Raw genomic sequence first — 19,089 nt, forward strand, 5'->3', positions numbered from 1 at the left:
CTAAAGATAAAATCATCCAGAACTTGTCGTTTATGCATATATCATGTTATGCTCGGCAGTCTCGACAACATATACATTTTTTTTTTTTCTTTACTTGTAAATACAACACAATCATATATGTTTGGAAGGAGATGGCCAATCCAGACATGGTTAGACGCAAAAACGAATCATGTCTGTATAACTTTTAAGTAAACGGAAAGCGAAGGAACCAAATCTTACAATGTTAATCAGAGGTCCGAATACCATCAACACATAACGCCGTCTTCGACCAGAAGCAAGTATTCATGGGAGTGCAGAAGTCGAACGAGTCAAGAAGAAGAGTAGAGTATCCGTCGATAACATAAAAAACAATTCAGCCGGCGCCGTAACTGATAACGTTGCTCGTTATGCGAGTAAAGAATGGTGCTGTGATCTAAAGCGAAGCGAACTCAGAAGTCCGCAAAAGGGAGCAGCAAAAATAAAAATCAAATCAGAAGGGGAAGGATAGGAAATCAAATCAAGAACAAAGAGAACGTGAATCTGAAAAAAAATATGAACCATTTCTCGATTTGAGCGTGTCATCCTTGAGCAGGGGCCATGCTAATCTTCTCTGTATCACGTTCCAAATTTATCGAATGTCTCCGAAAAAACAACATCCTTGCCGATCGACGCATTGATAAAGAGATGTTAGATTGAAAATAACTACGATGTGGGACTAAACCTTGCTAATAACTATATTTAAATTGAAAATAATTATATTTCACCCACCGACCCAAGCTTTCTTCTGCACCACCCACCCCAGCCAAGTCTTGCTAATAACTCCCTTCTTCAGCAGCCATCACAACGCCATTATGCTGCCTAATAAACTCTTATCAAAACCGATAGTGCTCTCTCTATCTTGTTTCTTCTTACGAGAACCCCAATGCAATATTCGTCGGTTCAAATGCAGCACACTTGTTATATTCTCGAATCATCTACGAGCTTCACTGCTCTCACCCGCCTCCCATCCCATCCATGCAGTAGTAAGCATGGACAAGAAGAGCCATTACCAGCAACAACAAGTTGTATTAGATTGAACACACTATTTCAGCCCAATCTGCATTGCCACAAGTGCAAAACTTCTATGCAATTGCCTTAATTGATCTGTTTGCTACTCACAAACACTAATCGCTTCAAAAGAAATCTGCACTAAAATATGACGCCTTAACATCCAGAACCAATTTCTTTCAAGTAATCCATTCCATGGTGCAGAAGATTTTGACTATTTGTAGCTCTTGTCAATAAATGCGTCACCCACCTGAAGATAACATTTTCTTTCAGAAAGCAACTAAGAAAAAAATACATCCGAATTTATGCCAAACAATATTTCATAGATAATGATGTAGTACATATATAATACATATCATGAGAGATCTGATAAAAATCGCTCAAGATAAATTGGTAAGATTTATTATCGCTATTTTGTACCTCGATTTATTGTAATATTTTCAGTAAAATATCAAATAGCTGAGTTGAAATCAACAAACTTCATAATCCTTTTACACATGGCTTGTAATATTTGCCGCATGAGTATGGTACTAATAAACCGACCGAGCCGTATGTATACTAAGACTTCTTGCATAAAAATAATCAAGATCTAGTACATGGATCGGTATGAAAATACATTAGTTTGTATCATCTATCTAATTAATTATGCTTCATCCTTCTTAATTTGGATTACGAAATCTACGAATTGATATTCCATTCACATCGAAAGCCAAGTTTACATAAAAGTATATCTAAGCATTCTCTATAAACAGCATAGTCACGTATTGGCTTGCAAAAAGATTGTCCTCCATGACTTGAAATCTTAAATATTTAGATAGGCAAAGAGAAACCTTAACTTGGTATGGTAAAGAGGTCTGCACCCATGTTTAAATCTTATTTAGTGAAGCAAAACATATCATTTTTGTAGCTAGTAAACCGGTTCCAGCAAAGTTACTGGGACTAGATTCAATAAACTAGTAGACCAACAGAAAGAGCCCAAGAATGGCAAGATAATTAATTAGCTAGCATAAAGTTAGTATAAGAAAAAAAAAATAGTCAAGATACCAAAAGAATGTGCCAATTTTATTCTTAAAGCTCATAAAAAAAAATTAGAGAGAATAAAATAATTGGTTAGATATGTGCTGTTTTGTAAGATTTATTATCGCTATTTTGTACCTCGATTTATTGTAATATTTTCTGTAAAATATCAAATAGCTGAGTTGAAATCAACAAACTTCATAATCCTTTTACCCATGGCTTGTAATATTTGTCGCATGAGTATGGTACTAATATACTGACCGAGCCGTATGTCTACTAAGACTTCTTGCATAAAAATAATCAAGATCTAGTACATGGATCGGTATGAAAATATATTAGTTTGTATCATCTATCTAATTAATCATGCTTCATCCTTCTTAATTTGGATTACGAAATCTAGGAATTGGTATTCCATTCACATCAAAAGCCTAGTTTACAGAAAAGTATGTTTAAGCATTCTCTATAAACACCATAGTCACGTATTGGCTTGCGAAAAGATAGATTATCCTCCATGACTTGGAATCTTTAATATTTAGGTAGGCAAAGAGAAACCTTAACTTGGTATGGTAAAGTGGTCTGCACCCATGTTTAAATCTTATTTAGTGAAGCAAAACATATCATTTTTGCAGCTAGTAAACCGATTCCAACAAAGTTACTGGGACTAGATTCAATAAACTAGTAGACCAGCAGAAAGAGCCCAAGAATGGCAAGATAATTAATTAGCTAGCATAAAGTTAGTATAAGAAAAAAAAAAAAAAACAGTCAATATGCCAAAAGAATGTGCCAATTTTATTCTTAAAGCTCGTAAAAAAAAATTAGAGAGAATAAAATAATTGGTTGTCCTATAGAATAAAACAAAGTCAAGAACAGATGATTAACTGGTTCATGATGTACTAAAGCAATACTAGTAAACACAAAAAAGCATGTCCAATAGTAAGATAAATTAGCATTATCAGTTGGCTAGTCAAAAAATATGTCTCCTGAACAATCTAGTTATAGTCGTAAAGCAAGGAAGTCAATTTTTCTTGACACAGCCCAAGGCAACCGATAGATTAAAAACCATGTATTAATGATAAAAATGCACCGATGCTCTTAAATAAGAAAATAATGCGAGTTACAAAATTCAATCATTGTGGCCCAAATATCTCACACAGCACTCAGTAGAAGTACAAAATATTTATGGTACCAAAATACATGCTACATATTTTTTATGTTGAATCACAGGCCAGACACCATCTTCAGAAAATTCTAGTTTATGATTAGGCACCACCTCAAGTTCGAGCTCCACATCAGCTATTTCTGCAGTAGAAAATCCCAATCTGTAAGACACAGTTCTCAAATAATGTGGTGAAGCACTTCGAGACTACAATATCATAGTTGAGAAATGGAAATAGGTCAACAGAGGAAGGAAGAAAATAAATCTCAAATGAACATAAATATTTGCTCTCTTTGGGTCATGATTATGTGAATACATACTTCGTACGTAAAATCACTTCTTAACAAACAATCAAGATACTTCAATTATGTAGGCAGATGAGTAAGCAAAACAGCACATATCTAACTAATTCAAAGGGTACCTCTCCATTGCTGCAGGGTTGTATTTTGTTAAAACTATGCTGTAAAGACCGAAATAAAAAAAAAGACCAAATGCTGAAACAGATAATGTTAGACACAAAAGAGCATGTAAAGCTAGCTAAAGATAATTGAGAAAAAAATATTGATCAGCAAAATCGAAAAGAAAACTAGTGATTAACACATCAACAGCATTTATCAAACTAATATTAGATATATGTGTAATAATCAAAATTGTTTGCCTTACATTTATACAGTTGCATCAGCATTTATATACACATACATTGTCTTTACTGTGAACTCATCACAATAAACTATGTTCAAAAGGAATCCGCTCCGCTGCTCTAAAGTAAAAGTTTCAATTAAGTTACATTTGTGGAGACAAGAGTATATCTTGTCCTACATATTTATTATAAGGAGAAAGTCAGAATAGAGCAAGAGCTCTATCAATTTTCCCAAGCTTGTGTTAGCTCAAATATCATTGTTCAAGCTAGATAAACAAAGCACATGCAACCACTAGCTTCCTGATAAAGGGGTTTTAGACATGTCCCCTCATGCCACCTTTGTGATTTTTTCCATACGGTAGACCTTCATTTAAATTCTTGACAAGATTTCATGATTCTTATCATCTATTCATACAGTCGAACGTCCAAAACTTTCATATCTTGTGGAATTTTCCAATTCTTAAAACTAGATTAAAGCAATATGAGCAAACTAAACGAGCAAAACCAAGATGGTAGTACTGGAACCCTGAGATATGAAGAATGCGAAAGAAGAATCTGGTTGACAACAACAATATAATCAGATTAAGAACAAAATCCCGTCAAAAAAATAAGAACCGCAAAGAAGATCCGAGAAAAGAAACAAAACAAAAACAAAATCAAATCAAAAATAATAATATGACTGAGAACAACAAAGGGGGAGAACCAAAGAGCAAATATAAAAGGAGATCAAACCATAAAGAAGATCCCGATTGAGATCCCCAAATGAATTAATGACCATGTGTGTTCAAGAAGAAGAGAGGTTAGTAATGGAATTGGGTGAGAGTGCATTGATGGTAACCACTCGAGGGAAGAACAAAACTGACAAACATCAAGCCAATCAAAAAGCTTATCAGTAGGGAAAAGGTAAAATACCACCCCAAGCTGATATCAAGAAAGAAGCAAGGTCTTTCTTTTGTAAAAGAAAGGGACATATGAAGAAAGAATGTACGAAATTCTAATAATGGCTTGAAAAGAAAGGTAAACCAACCTCATATGTATGTTATGAATCTAATATGGTCAATGTTAATATTAACACCTGGTGGATTGACTCTGGATCAACAATCCATATTGCAAACTCTTTGCAGGGTATGCAAAACCTAAGGAAGCCAGTGGGAAGTGAGCAAAGCATCTTATCAGGAAATAAGATGGGCTCACATGTGGAAGCAATTGGAACATGCATTTTAACTTTAAGTAGTGGTTTTGTTTTAAAATTGGAAAGAACCTTTTATATACCAAGTTTCTCACGAAACTTAATTTCTGTTTCCAGACTCGTACCATTTGGATATTCCTTTAATTTTAAAGATACATCATGTCATTTATTATATAAATCTGATTGTGTTGGGAATGGTATTTTGTCTGACAGTCTTTATCGTATTTTATTACAAAATGATAATACTCAAGGTTCAATGCATGTTCATGCTGGCATTAAGAGGTGTAATATTAATGAGGACTCCTCTATATTATGACATCAGAGATTAGGACATATCTCCATAGAGAGAATTAAAAGATTAGTTAAAGATGGGGTACTTAGTACTCTTGATTTTACTAATTTTAAGACTTGTGTGGACTGTATTAAAGAAAAACAGACCAATAAGTCCAAAAGGGGTGCTAATAGGAGTTCAGAATTATTAGAAATAATTCATACTGATATATGTTGTCCAGACATGGACATACATGGTCAGAAATACTTCATCTCCTTTATAGATGATTACTCACGATATATGTATATATATTTGCTTCATAATAAAAATGAAGCATTGGATGCCTTCAAAGTCTTTAAGGCTGAAGTTGAGAACCAATGTGGTAAGCAAATTAAAATTGTGAGATCAGATAGGGGTAGAGAATATTATGGTAGATATACTGAAAATGGACAAGCACCTGGTCCTTTTGCTAAGTTTCTTCAAGAACATGGGATTATTGCCCAATACACTATGCCTGGTTCTCCAGACCAGAATGGTGTTGCAGAAAGAAGAAACCGAACATTATTGGACATGGTGCGGAGTATGCTTAGCAACTCCAATCTTCCTAAGTTCTTGTGGACTGAAGCATTAAAAACGGCTATGTATATATTAAACCGAGTTCCAACTAAGGCTGTCTAAAAGACACCATTTGAACTATGGAAAGGTTAGAAATCGAGTTTGCGACATATGCGCGTTTGGGGATGTCCGTCTGAAGTCAGGATATATAATCCACAAGAGAAGAAACTGGACCCGAGGACTGTTAGTGGGTATTTCATTGGATATGCCGAAAAGTCCAAAGGTTACAGGTTCTATTGTCCATCTCACACAACTAGGATTGTGGAATCAAGAAACGCTAAATTTCTTGAGGATGATGTGATTAGTGGGAGCGATCATTTCAGGAACATAGTTTCCGCACATGATCATATAGAATCTCAACCTTCCACATCAAATGATAGATTGGTTATAGTTCATAGCACTCCTCAAGTACAAACTAGTGCTGAACAACCAATCATTGAAATTCCACAAGTTGTTGATAGTATTCTAATAGATCAAGCAGTTCAGGAATTACAACAAGCTCCTGAACAACTAGTTGAACCACAAGTTCCTCAAGGAACCATTGGTACAACATTAAGAAGATCTACTAGAAATAAAAGATCAGCAATTCTTAGTGATTATGTTGTATATCTACAAGAATCTGACTATAATATTGGAGCCAAAAATGATCCTGAAACATTTTCACAAGCCATGAGTTGCAAAAAGTCAAATTTGTGGCATGATGCTATGAAAGAAGAGATGAATTCCATGATGAGCAATGGAGTCTGGGATCTTGTAGAGTTGCCTAATGAAGCAAAGGCCATTGGTTGCAAATAGGTCTTTAAAACTAAGAAAGATTCGTTAGGCAACATTGAGAGATACAAGGCAAAACTTGTTGCAAAGGGATTTACTCAAAAAGAGGGAATCGATTATACGGAGACATTTTCTCCTGTATCAAAGAAAGATTCTCTGCGTATTATTTTAGCATTAGTTGCTCATTTTGACCTTGAGTTGCAACAAATGGATGTGAAAACAGCATTTCTTAATGGAGATCTAGAGGAAGAGGTTTATATGAAACAACCTGAAGGTTTCTCCTCTAGTGTTGGTGAGCACTTAGTTTGCAAGCTTAGGAAGTCTATATACGGCTTAAAACAAGCCTCCCGCCAATGGTATTTTAAATTTCATGAAGTGATTTCTTCATTCGGATTTGTTGAAAATCTCATGGATCAATGCATATACCAGAAGGTTAGTGGGAGTAAAATATGTTTCCTTGTTTTATACGTAGATGATATTTTGCTTGCAACCAATGATAAGGATTTGCTGCATGAGGTGAAACAATTTCTTTCTAAAAATTTTGACATGAAGGATATGGGTGAAGCATCTTATGTCATTGGCATTAAGATCTATAGAGATAGACTTCGAGGCATTTTAGGTCTATCACAAGAAACCTATATTGATAAACTTTTAGAAAGATTTCGGATGAAGGATTGTTCACCAAGTGTTGCTCCCATTGTGAAAGGTGATAGGTTCAATTTGAACCAATGCCCAAAGAACAATTTTGAAAGGGAATCAATGAAAAACATCCCATATGCTTCTGTCGTAGGAAGCCTTATGTATGCTCAGGTCTGTACTAGACCTGATATTACATTTATTGTGGGGATGCTAGGTCGATATCAGAGTAATCCAGGTATGGACCACTGGAGAGCTACAAAGAAAGTGATGAGGTATCTTCAAGGAACCAAAGATTGCATGCTTATGTATAGACATACAGACAATCTGGATGTGATTGGTTACTCAGATTCAGACTTCGCCGGTTGTGTTGATTCTCGTAAATCAACATCAGGATATATTTTTATGATGGCCGGTGGAGCTATTTCTTGGAGAAGCGCTAAGCAGACCTTGACTGCTACTTCTACCATGGAAGTTGAGTTTGTCTCCTGCTTTGAGGCTACTTCACATGGTGTATGGCTTAAGAGTTTCATTTCTGGGCTTAGAATCATGGATTCTATTTCTAGGCCATTAAGAATTTTCTGTGACAATTTAGCTGCTGTCTTTATGGCTAAAAACAATAAAAGTGGAAGTCGAAGTAAACACATCGACATTAAGTATTTAGCCATAAGAGAACATGTAAAAGAAAAGAAAGTGATCATTGAGCACATTAGCACTGAATTGATGATTGCTGATCCTTTGACTAAAGGCATGCCACCTCTAAAATTCAAGGATCATGTAAAGAAAATGGGACTTAGTTCCACTTTGTAATGATATTGAAACTCTTATATATTGTGAAATTTTCTCATTTATGTGCACATTATTTTGAGAAAATATATTGTTGTTGGACCAAGAATAAACATAAGGTTTATTCATAAAGTAATATTACCACATTAAGATTAAAAAAACTAAATACATCGTGATACATGGATGATAATACTCGCTCTTAGAGGACTTATCGTCATGATTCATGTATTTATTTCTTAAGAAAGTTGTTCGAGAAAGATTAATTCAAATTATTAAGATAAACGTATGGACCAAGTGGGAGAATGTAACGGTTATTATTAAATATCTTATTTAATAATAACGTAACCGTTCTTATTAAGATTCATAATTCATTATCATGAATTTCTTCATTTATTATGGTTTAAATGATTTCAGTTTCTTATTCTTTATGCATGAAACCGTTATTATTAAATTAAATATTTAATATCATTAAGTTCTTCATTATGGTCCAAACGTTACAAATTTGAATTAATTCTTGAACATTATGAGTTGGTGATGATAAATGTTCTTGATGGGAGAACAACTATATATACATGAGGATTTTGGTCCCTTGGCTCAATCATCTCTTTGAAGCGAAAGGCTTTCCTACACCATCTAAATCGAGAGTTCTGAGCCGAGAAGAACCAAAGTTCAAGAAGAAACCTCTACAGAAATTCTTGGCGACAATGGCTGGAGGTACGCTATTTCGTTTCCGCATTAGTTTTATTGTGTTTCTATTACAATGATTTAGAAATACAAGTTGGCTTCATCAAAATTTCTTACATATGGTACTAATAAACCGACCCAGCCGTATGTCTACTAAGACTTCTTGCATAAAAATAATCAAGATCTAATACATGGATCGGTATGAAAATACATTAGTTTGTATCATCTATCTAATTAATCATGCTTCATCCTTCTTAATTTGGATTACGAAATCTAGGAATTGGTATTCCATTCACATCAAAAGCCTAGTTTACAGAAAAGTATGTTTAAGCATTCTCTATAAACACCATAGTCACATATTGGCTTGCGAAAAGATAGATTATCCTCCATGACTTGGAATCTTTAATATTTAGGTAGGCAAAGAGAAACCTTAACTTGGTATGGTAAAGTGGTCTGCACCCATGTTTAAATCTTATTTAGTGAAGCAAAACATATCATTTTTGCAGCTAGTAAACCGATTCCAACAAAGTTACTGGGACTAGATTCAATAAACTAGTAGACCAGCAGAAAGAGCCCAAGAATGGCAAGATAATTAATTAGCTAGCATAAAGTTAGTATAAGAAAAAAAAAAAAACAGTCAATATACCAAAAGAATGTGCCAATTTTATTCTTAAAGCTCGTAAAAAAAATTAGAGAGAATAAAATAATTGGTTGTCCTATAGAATAAAACAAAGTCAAGAACAGATGATTATATACATTTATACAGTTGCATCAGCATTTATATACACATACATTGTCTTTACTGTGAACTCATCACAATAAACTATGTTCAAAAGGAATCCGCTCCGCTGCTCTAAAGTAAAAGTTTCAATTAAGTTACATTTGTGGAGACGAGTATATCTTGTCCTACATATTTATTATAAGGAGAAAGTCAGAATAGAGCAAGAGCTCTATCAATTTTCACAAGCTTGTGTTAGCTCAAATATCATTGTTCAAGCTAGATAAACAAAGCACATGCAACCACTAGCTTCCTGATAAAGGGGGTTTAGACATGTCCCCTCATGCCACCTTTGTGATTTTTTCCATACGGTAGACCTTCATTTAAATTCTTGACAAGATTTCATGATTGTTATCATCTAAAGCTAAGCGAATTCAAAACAAATCTAGAGAGAGAAATAGAAACTGAAACTTGATTAAAAATCACAAAAGAGATAAAACACTACTAAGAGCGAGAAAAAAGAAAAAGAAATGAAAAATAAAATAAGAAAAAATCTGATTCGGAGCAGAAAATAAAATAAAATAAGAACACAAATGAGAAAAAAAGGAGCATAGAACCCTAAATCCTAAAAAACCATATTAACGGTCAATAAGAAATCAAAAATGAAAGCGAGTCGAAATAAAATACGAATGGGAAAAAACGGAGCAGAAAACCCTAAATCATAAAAAAGCATATTATAGCAGCCAATAAGAAAGAAACGAAAAACAAAAATCGAACCAGAAAAACCAGAAAAACCAGAAAGAGGGGAGGTTGCGAAATCAAATTAGAGAAGGGCAAAAGGGAGCAAAAATAAAAATCAAATCAGAAGGGGAATGATAGGAAATCAAATCAAGAACAAGAGAACGCGAATTAGAAGTCCATCCATCCATGTCGTCAGGTTTCCAGAACCGGAGAAGAATCAAAACAAATTGAGAGATAGAAATAGAAATGAGAACTTGATTAAAAACCACAAAGGAGACAAATTACTTCTAAGAGCGAGAAAAAAGAAAAGGAAATGAAAAATAAAATAAGAAAAAACCTGATTCGGAGCTGAAAACAAACCAAAATAAGAACACAGATGGGAGAAAAAGGAGCACAGAACCCTAAATCCTAAAGACCCAGATTAACAGCCAATAAGAAACCAAAAATGAAAGCGAGTCGGAATAGGACACGAATGGAAAAAAACGGAGCAAAAAACCCTAAATCATAAAGAACCAGATTATAGCAACTAATAAGAAAGAAACCAAAAACAAAAATCGAATCAGAAGAATCAGGAAGAGGGGAGGCTGGGAAATCAAATCAGAGAAGGGCAAAAGGGAGCAAAAATAAAAATCAAATCAGAAGGGGAAGGATAGGAAATCAAATCAAGAACAAGAGAACACGAATAAGAACTCCATCCATCCATGTCGTCAGGATTCCAAAACCGGGGAAGAATCAAAACAAATCGAGAGAAAGAAATAGAAACGAGAACTTGATTAAAAACCACAAAGGAGACAAAACACTACTAAGAGCAAGAAAAAAGAAAAAGAAATAGAAAATAAAATAAGAAAAAACCTGATTCGGAGCTGAAAACAAACCAAAATAAGAACACAAATGAGAGAAAAAGGAGCACAGAACCCTAAATCCTAAAGAACCAGATTAACAGCCAATAAGAAACAAAAAATGAGAGCGAGTCGGAATAGGACACGAATGGGAAAAAACGGAGCACAAAACCCTAAATCATAAAGAACCAGATTATAGCAGCCAATAAGAAAGAAACCAAAAACAAAAAATTGAATCAGAAGAACCAGAAAGAGGGGAGGCTGGGAAATCAAATCAGAGAAGGGCAAACGGGAGCAAAATTAAAAATAAAATCAGAAGGGGAAGTATAGGAAATCAAATCAAGAACAAGAGAACGCGAATCAGAAGTCCATACATCCATGTCATTAGGTTTCTAGAAACGGAGAAGAATCACAACAAATCGAGAGAGAGAAATAGAAACGAGAACTTGATTAAAAACCACAAAGGAGACAAAACACTGCCAAGAGCGAGAAAAAAGAAAAAGAAATGGAAAATAAAATAAAAAAAACCAGATTCGGAGATGAAAACAAACCAAAATAAGAACACAAATGGGAGAAAAAGGAGCACAGAACCCTAAATCCTAAAGAACCAGACTAACAGCAATTAAGAAACCAAAAATGAAAACAAGTCAGAATAGGACACGAATGGGAAAAAATGGAGCACAAAACCCTAAATCATAAAGAACCAGATTATAGCAGCCAATAAGAAAGAAATCAAAAACAAAAAATCAAATCAGAAGAACCAGGAAGAGGGGAGGCTGGGAAATCAAATCAAAGAAGGGCAAAAGGGAGCAGAAATAAAAATCAAATCAGAAGGGGAATAAGAGAACGCTAATCAGAAGTCCATCCATCCATGTCGTCAGGATTCCAGAACCGGAGAAGAATCAAAACAAATCGAGAGAAAGAAATAGAAACGAGAACTTGATTAAAAACCACAAAGGAGACAAAACACTACTAAGAGTAAGAAAAAAGAAAAAGAAATAGAAAATAAAATAAGAAAAAACCTGATTCGGAGCTGAAAACAAACCAAAATAAGAACACAAATGAGAGAAAAAGGAGCACAAAACCCTAAATCCTAAAGAACCAGATTAACAGCCAATAAGAAACAAAAAATGAGAGCGAGTTGGAATAGGACACAAATGGGAAAAAACGGAGCACAAAACCCTAAATCATAAAGAACCAGATTATAGTAGCCAATAAGAAAGAAACCAAAAACAAAAAATTGAATCAGAAGAACCAGGAAGAGGGGAGGCTGGGAAATCAAATCAGAGAAGGGCAAAATGGAGCAAAATTAAAAATAAAATCAGAAGGGGAAGTATAGGAAATCAAATCAAGAACAAGAGAACGCAAATCAGAAGTCCATACATCCATGTCATCAGGTTTCTAGAAACGGAGAAGAATCAAAACAAATCGAGAGAGAGAAATAGAAACGAGAACTTGATTAAAAACCACAAAGGAGACAAAACACTACCAAGAGCAAGAAAAAAAAAAGAAATGGAAAATAAAATAAGAAATAACCTGATTCGGAGTTGAATACAAATCAAAATAAGAACACAAATGGGAGAAAAAGGAGCACAGAACCTTAAATCCTAAAGAACCAGATTAACAGCCAATAAAAAACCAAAAATGAAAGCAAGTCGGAATAGGACACGAATGGGAAAAAATGGAGCACAAAACCCTAAATCATAAAGAACCAGATTATAGCAGCCAATAAGAAAGAAACCAAAAACATAAAACGAATCAGAAGAACCAGGAAGAGGGGAGGCTGTGAAATCAAATCAAAGAAGGGCAAATGGGAGCAAAAATAAAAATCAAATCAGAAGGGGAAGGATAGGAAATCAAATCAAGAACAAGAGAACGCGAATTAGAAGTCCATCCGTCCATGTCGTCAGGATTCCAGAACCGGAGAAGAATCAAAAGTAATCAAGAGAAAGAAATAGAAACAAGAACTTGAATAAAAACCACAAAGGAGACAAAACACTACAAAGAGCGAGAAAAAAGAAAATGAAATGGAAAATAAAATAAGAAAAAAATTGATTCAGAGATGAAAACAAACCAAATTAAGAACACAAATGAGAGAAAAAGGAGCACAGAACCCTAAATCCTAAAGACCCAAATTAATAGCCAATAAGAAACCAAAAATGAAAACATGTCGGAATAGATCACGAATGGGAAAAAACAGAGCACAAAACCCTAAATCATAAAGAACCATATTATAGCTACCAATAAGAAAGTAATCAAAAACAAAAAATCGAATCAGAAGAACCAGGAAGAGGGGAGGCTGGGAAATCAAATCAGAGAAGGGCAAAAGGGAGCAAAAATAAAAATCAAATCAAAAGGGGAAGTATAGGAAATCAAATCAAAAATAAGAGAACGCGAATCAGAAGTCCATCCATCCATGTCGTCAGGATTCCAGAACCGAAGATGAATCAAAACAAATCGAGAGTGAGAAATAGAAACGAGAACTTGATTAAAAACTACAAATGAGACAAAACACTACTAAGAGTTAGAAAAAAGAAAAAGAAATGGAAACTAAAATAAGAAAAAACCTGATTCGGAGCTGAAAACAAACAAAAATAAGAACACAAATCGGAGAAAAAGGAACACAGAACCCTGAATCTTAAAGAACCAGACTAACTGCCAATAAGAAACAAAAAATGAAAACAAGTCGGAATAGGACACGAATGGAAAAAAACGGAGCACAAAACCCTAAATCATAAAGAACATGATTATAGCAGCTAATAAGAAAGAAACTAAAAACAAAAAATCGAATCAGAAGAACCAGGAAGAGGGGAGGCTAGGAAATCAAATCAGAGAAGGGCAAAAGGGAGCAAAAATAAAAATCAAATCAGAAGGGGAAAGATAGGAAATCAAATCAAGAACAAGAAAACGCGAATCAGAAGTCCATCCATCCATGTCGTCAGGTTTCCAGAACCGGAGAAGAATCAAAACAAATCGAGAGTGAGAAATAGAAACGAGAACTTGATTAAAAACCACAAAGGAAACAAAACACTACTAAGAGCGAGAAAAAAGAAAAAAAATGGAAAATAAAATAAGAAAAAACTTGATTCAGAGTTGAAAACAAACCAAAATAAGAACACAAATGGGAGAAAAAAGAGCACAGAACCCTAAATCCTAAAGACCCAGATTAACAGTCAATAAGAAAACAAAAATGAAAGCGAGTCAGAATAGGACACAAATGGGAAAAAACAGAGCACAAAACCCTAAATCATATAGAACCAGATTATAGCACCCAATAAGAAAAGAAACCAAAAATAAAAATCGAATCAGAAGAACAAGGAAGAGGGGAGGCTAGGAAATCAAATCAGAGAAGGGCAAAAGGGAGCAAAAATAAAAATCAAATCAGAAGGGGAAGTATAGGAAATCAAATCAAGAACAAGAGAACGGGAATTAGAAGTCCATCCATCCATGTCGTCAGGTTACTAGAACCGGAGAGGACTCAAAACAAATCGAGAGAGAGAAATAGAAACGAGAACTTGATTAAAAACCACAAAGGAGACAAAACACTACTAAGAGCGAGAAAAAAGAAAAAGAAATGGAAAATAAAATAAGAAAAAACCTCATTCGGAGGTGAAAATAAACCAAAATAAGAACACAAATGGGAGAAAAAGGAGCACAGAACCCTAAATCCTAAAGACCCAGATTAACAGCCAATAAGAAACCAAAAATGAAAGCGAGTCAGAATAGGACACAAATTGGAAAAAACGGAGCACAAAACCCTAAATCATAAAGAACCAGATTATAGCAGCCAATAAGAAAGAAACCAAAAATAAAAATCGAATCAGAAGAACCAGGAAGAGGGGAGGCTGGGAAATAAAATCAGAGAAAGGCAAAAGGGAGCAAAAATAAAAATAAAATCAGAAGGGGAATGATAGGAAATCAAATCAAGAACAAAAGAACGTGAATCAGAAGTCCATCCATCCATGTCGTCAGGTTTCCAGAACCGGAGAAGAATCAAAACAAATTGAGAGATAGAAATAAAAATGAGAACTTGATTAAAACGCACAAAGGAGACAAAATACTTCTAAGAGCGAGAAAAAAGAAAAAGAAATGAAAAATAAAATAAGAAAAAACCTGATTCGGAGCTGAAAACAAACCAAAATAAGAACACAAATGGGAGAAAAAGGAGCACAGAACCCTAAATCCTAAAGACCCAGATTAACAGCCTATAAGAAACTAAAAATAAAAGCGAGTCGGAATAGGACACAAATGGAAAAAAACGGAGCACAAAACCCTAAATCATAAAGAACCAGATTATAGCAGCCAATAAGAAAGAAACCAAAAATAAAAATCGAATCAGAAGAACCAAGAAGAGGGGAGTCTGGGAAATCAAATCAGAGAAGGCCAAAAAAGAGCAAAAATAAAAATAAAATCGGAATGGGAAGGATAGGAAATCAAATCAAGAACAAGAGAACCCGAATAAGAGAACGCGAATAAGAAGTCCATCCATCCATGTCATCAGGTTTCTAGAACCGAAGAAGACTCAAAACAAATTGAGAGATAGAAATAGAAATGATAACTTGATTAAAAACCACAATGGAGACAAAATACTTCTAAGAGCGAGAAAAATGAAAAATAAAATAAGAAAATACCTGATTCGGAGCTGAAAAAAAACCAAAATAAGAACATAAATGGGATAAAAAGGAGCATAGAACCCTAAATCCTAAAGAATCAGATTAACAGCCTATAAGAAACAAAAAATGAAAGCGATTCGGAATAGGACATGAATGGGAAAAAACGGAGCACAAAACCCTAAATCATAAAGAACCAGATTATAGCAGCCAATAAGAAAGAAACCAAAATCAAAAATTGAATCAGAAGAACCAGGAAGAGGGGAAGCTGGAAAATCCAATTGGAGAAGGGCAAAAGGGAGCAAAAATAAAAATCAAATCAGAATAGGAAGGATAGGAAATCAAATCAAGAACAAGAGAATGCGAATCAGAAGTCCATCCATCCATGTCGTTAGAAATAGAAACCCTAAATCATAAAGAACCAGATTATAGCAGCCAATAAGAAAGAAACCAAAAATAAAAATCGAATCAGAAGAACCAAGAAGAGGGGAGGTAGGGAAATTAAATCAGAGAAGGGCAAAAGGGAGCAAAAATAAAAATAAAATCAGAAGAGGAAGGATAGGGAATCAAATCAAGAACAAGAGAACGCGAATCATAAGTCCATCCATCCTTGTCGTCAGGTTTCCAGAACCAGAGAAGAATCAAAACAAATCGAGAGATAGAAATAGAAATAAGAACTTGATTAAAAACCATAAAAGAGACAAAACACTACTAAGAGCGAGAAAAAAGAAAAAGAAATAAAAATAAAATAAGAAAAAACCAGATTCGAAGCTGAAAACAAACCAAAATAAGAACACAAATGGGAGAAAAAGGAGCATAGAACCCTAAATCCTAAAGAATCAGATTAACAACCTATAAGAAACCAAAAATGAAAGTGAGTCGGAATAGGACTCGAATGGGAAAAAACGGAGCACAAAACCCTAAATCATAAAGAACCAGATTATAGCAGCCAATAAGAAAGAAACCAAAAACAAAAATCGAATCAGAAGAACCAGGAAGAGGGGAGGCAGGGAAATAAAATCAGAGAAGGGCAAAAGGGAGCACAAATAAAAATCAAATCAGAAGGGAAAGGATAGGAAATCAAATCAAGAACAAGAGAACGCGAATCAGAAGTCTATCCATCCATGTCATCAGGATTCCAGAACCGGAGAAGAATCAAAACAAATCAAGAGTGAGAAATAGAAACGAGAACTTGATTAAAAACTAACACTACTAAGAGCTAGAAAATAGAAAAAGAAATGGAAAATAAAATAAGAAAAAACCTGATTCGGAGCTGAAAACAAACCAAAATAAGAACACAAATGGGAGAAAAAGGAGCACAGAACCCTGAATCCTAATGAACCAGACTAACAACCAATAAGAAATAAAAAATGAAAACAAGTCAGAATAGGACACGAATGGGAAAAAATGGAGCACAAAACCATAAATCATAAAGAACTAGATTATAGCAACCAATAAGAAAGAAACCAAAAACAAAAAATCGAATCAGAAGAACAATGAAGAGGGGAGGCTGGGAAATAAAATTAGAGAAGGGCAAAAGGGAGCAAAAATAAAAATCAAATCAGAAGGGGAAGTATAGGAAATCAAATCAAGAATAAGAGAACGCGAATAAGAAGTCCATCCATCCATGTCGTCCGGTTTATAGAACCGGAGAAGAATCAAAACAAATCGAGAGAGAAAAATAGAAACGAGAACTTGATTAAAAACCACAAAGGAGACAAAACACTACTAAGAGCGGGAAAAAAGAAAAAGAAATGGAAAATAAAATAAGAAAAAACCTGATTCGGAGCTGAAAACAAACCAAAATAAGAACACAAATGAGAGAAAAAGGAGCACAAAACCCTAAATCCTAAAGAACCAGATTATAGCAGCCAATAAGAAAGAAACCAAAATAAAAAATCGAATCAGAAGAACCAGGAAGAGGGGAGGCTGGGAAATCTAATCAGAGAAGGGCAAAAGGGAGCAAAAATAAAATTCAAATCAGAAGGGGAAGGATAGGAAATCAAATCAAGAACAAGAGAACGCGAATCAGAAATCCATCCATCCATGTCCTTAGGTTTCCAGAACCAGAGAAGAATCAAAATAAATCGAGAGATAGAAATAGAAATGAGAACTTGATTAAAAACCATAAAGGAGACAAAACACTACTAAGAGCAAGAAAAAAGAAAAAGAAATGAAAAATAAAATAAGAAAAAAATTGATTCGGAGCTGAAAACAAACCAAAATAAGAACTCAAATGGGAGAAAAAGGAGCATAGAACCCTAAATCCTAAAAAATCAGATTAACAACTTATAAGAAACCAAAAATGAAAACGAGTCGGAATAGGACACGAATGGGAAAAAATGGAGCACAAGGAAGAGGGGAGGCTGGGAAATAAAATCAGAGAAGGGCAAAAGGGAGCAAAAATAAAAATCAAATCAGAAGGGGAAGGATAGGAAATCAAATCAAGAACAAGAGAACGCGAATCAGAAGTCCATCCATCCATGTCGTCAAGTTTCTAGAACCAGAGAAGAATCAAAACAAATCGAGAGATAGAAATAGAAATGAGAACTTGATTAAAAACCACAAAGGAGACAAAACACTACTCAGAGCGAGAAAAAAGAAAAAGAAATAAAAAATAAAATAAGAAAAAACATGATTCGGAGCTGAAAACAAACCAAAATAAGAACACAAATGGGAGAAAAAAGGGGCACAGAACCCTAAATCTTAAAGAACCAGATTGACAGACAATAAGAAACCAAAAATGAAAGCGAGTGATACGAATGAAAAAAAACAAAGCACAAAACCCTAAATCATAAAGAACCAGAGATTATAGCAATCAATAAGAAAAAAATAGAATCAAAAGTCGGGAAAATATTTTTTGTATCGTTCCAATTTTATCGGATGTCTCCAAAGAAATAATTACATTAGCGATCGATGGATTGATAAAGAGATGTTAAATTGAAACTAATTACGATGTGGGACTAAACCTTGGTAATAACTATATTTAAATTGAAAATAATTATATTTCACCCACCGACCCAAGCTTTCTGCACCACCCACCCCAGCCAAGTCTTGCTAATAACTCCTTCAGCAGCCATCACAACGCCATTATGCTGCTAATAACTCTTATCAAAACCGATAGTGCTCTCTCTCTATCTTGTTTCTTCTTACGAGAACCCAGCATGAGGCCAATGCAATTATTCGTCGGTTCAAATGCAGCACACTTGTTATATTCTCGAATCATCTACGAGCTTCACTGCTCCGACCCGCCTCCCAAGTTTACAGAAAAAGTATGTCTAAGCATTCTCTAGAAACAGCATAGTCACATATTGGCTTGCAAAAAGATAGATTATCCTCCATGACTTGAATCTTTAATATTTAAGCAGGTAAAGAGGTCTGCACTCATGT

General features: G+C 34.5%; 1 non-coding gene across 1 annotated transcript; it reads right to left on the reverse strand.

Annotated features, from left to right (window-relative positions):
• Positions 1 to 525: 525 nt before the first annotated feature.
• LOC135653456 (U6 spliceosomal RNA) lies at positions 526 to 630 on the reverse strand. The gene has a single exon (XR_010502420.1). It is a non-coding gene; the product is annotated as a U6 spliceosomal RNA (small nuclear RNA).
• Between the last annotated feature and the right edge of the window lie 18,459 nt (positions 631 to 19,089).

Source organism: Musa acuminata, chromosome BXJ3-11 (assembly GCF_036884655.1).
Source record: "Musa acuminata AAA Group cultivar baxijiao chromosome BXJ3-11, Cavendish_Baxijiao_AAA, whole genome shotgun sequence".
Classification (NCBI taxonomy): Eukaryota; Viridiplantae; Streptophyta; class Magnoliopsida; order Zingiberales; family Musaceae; genus Musa; species Musa acuminata.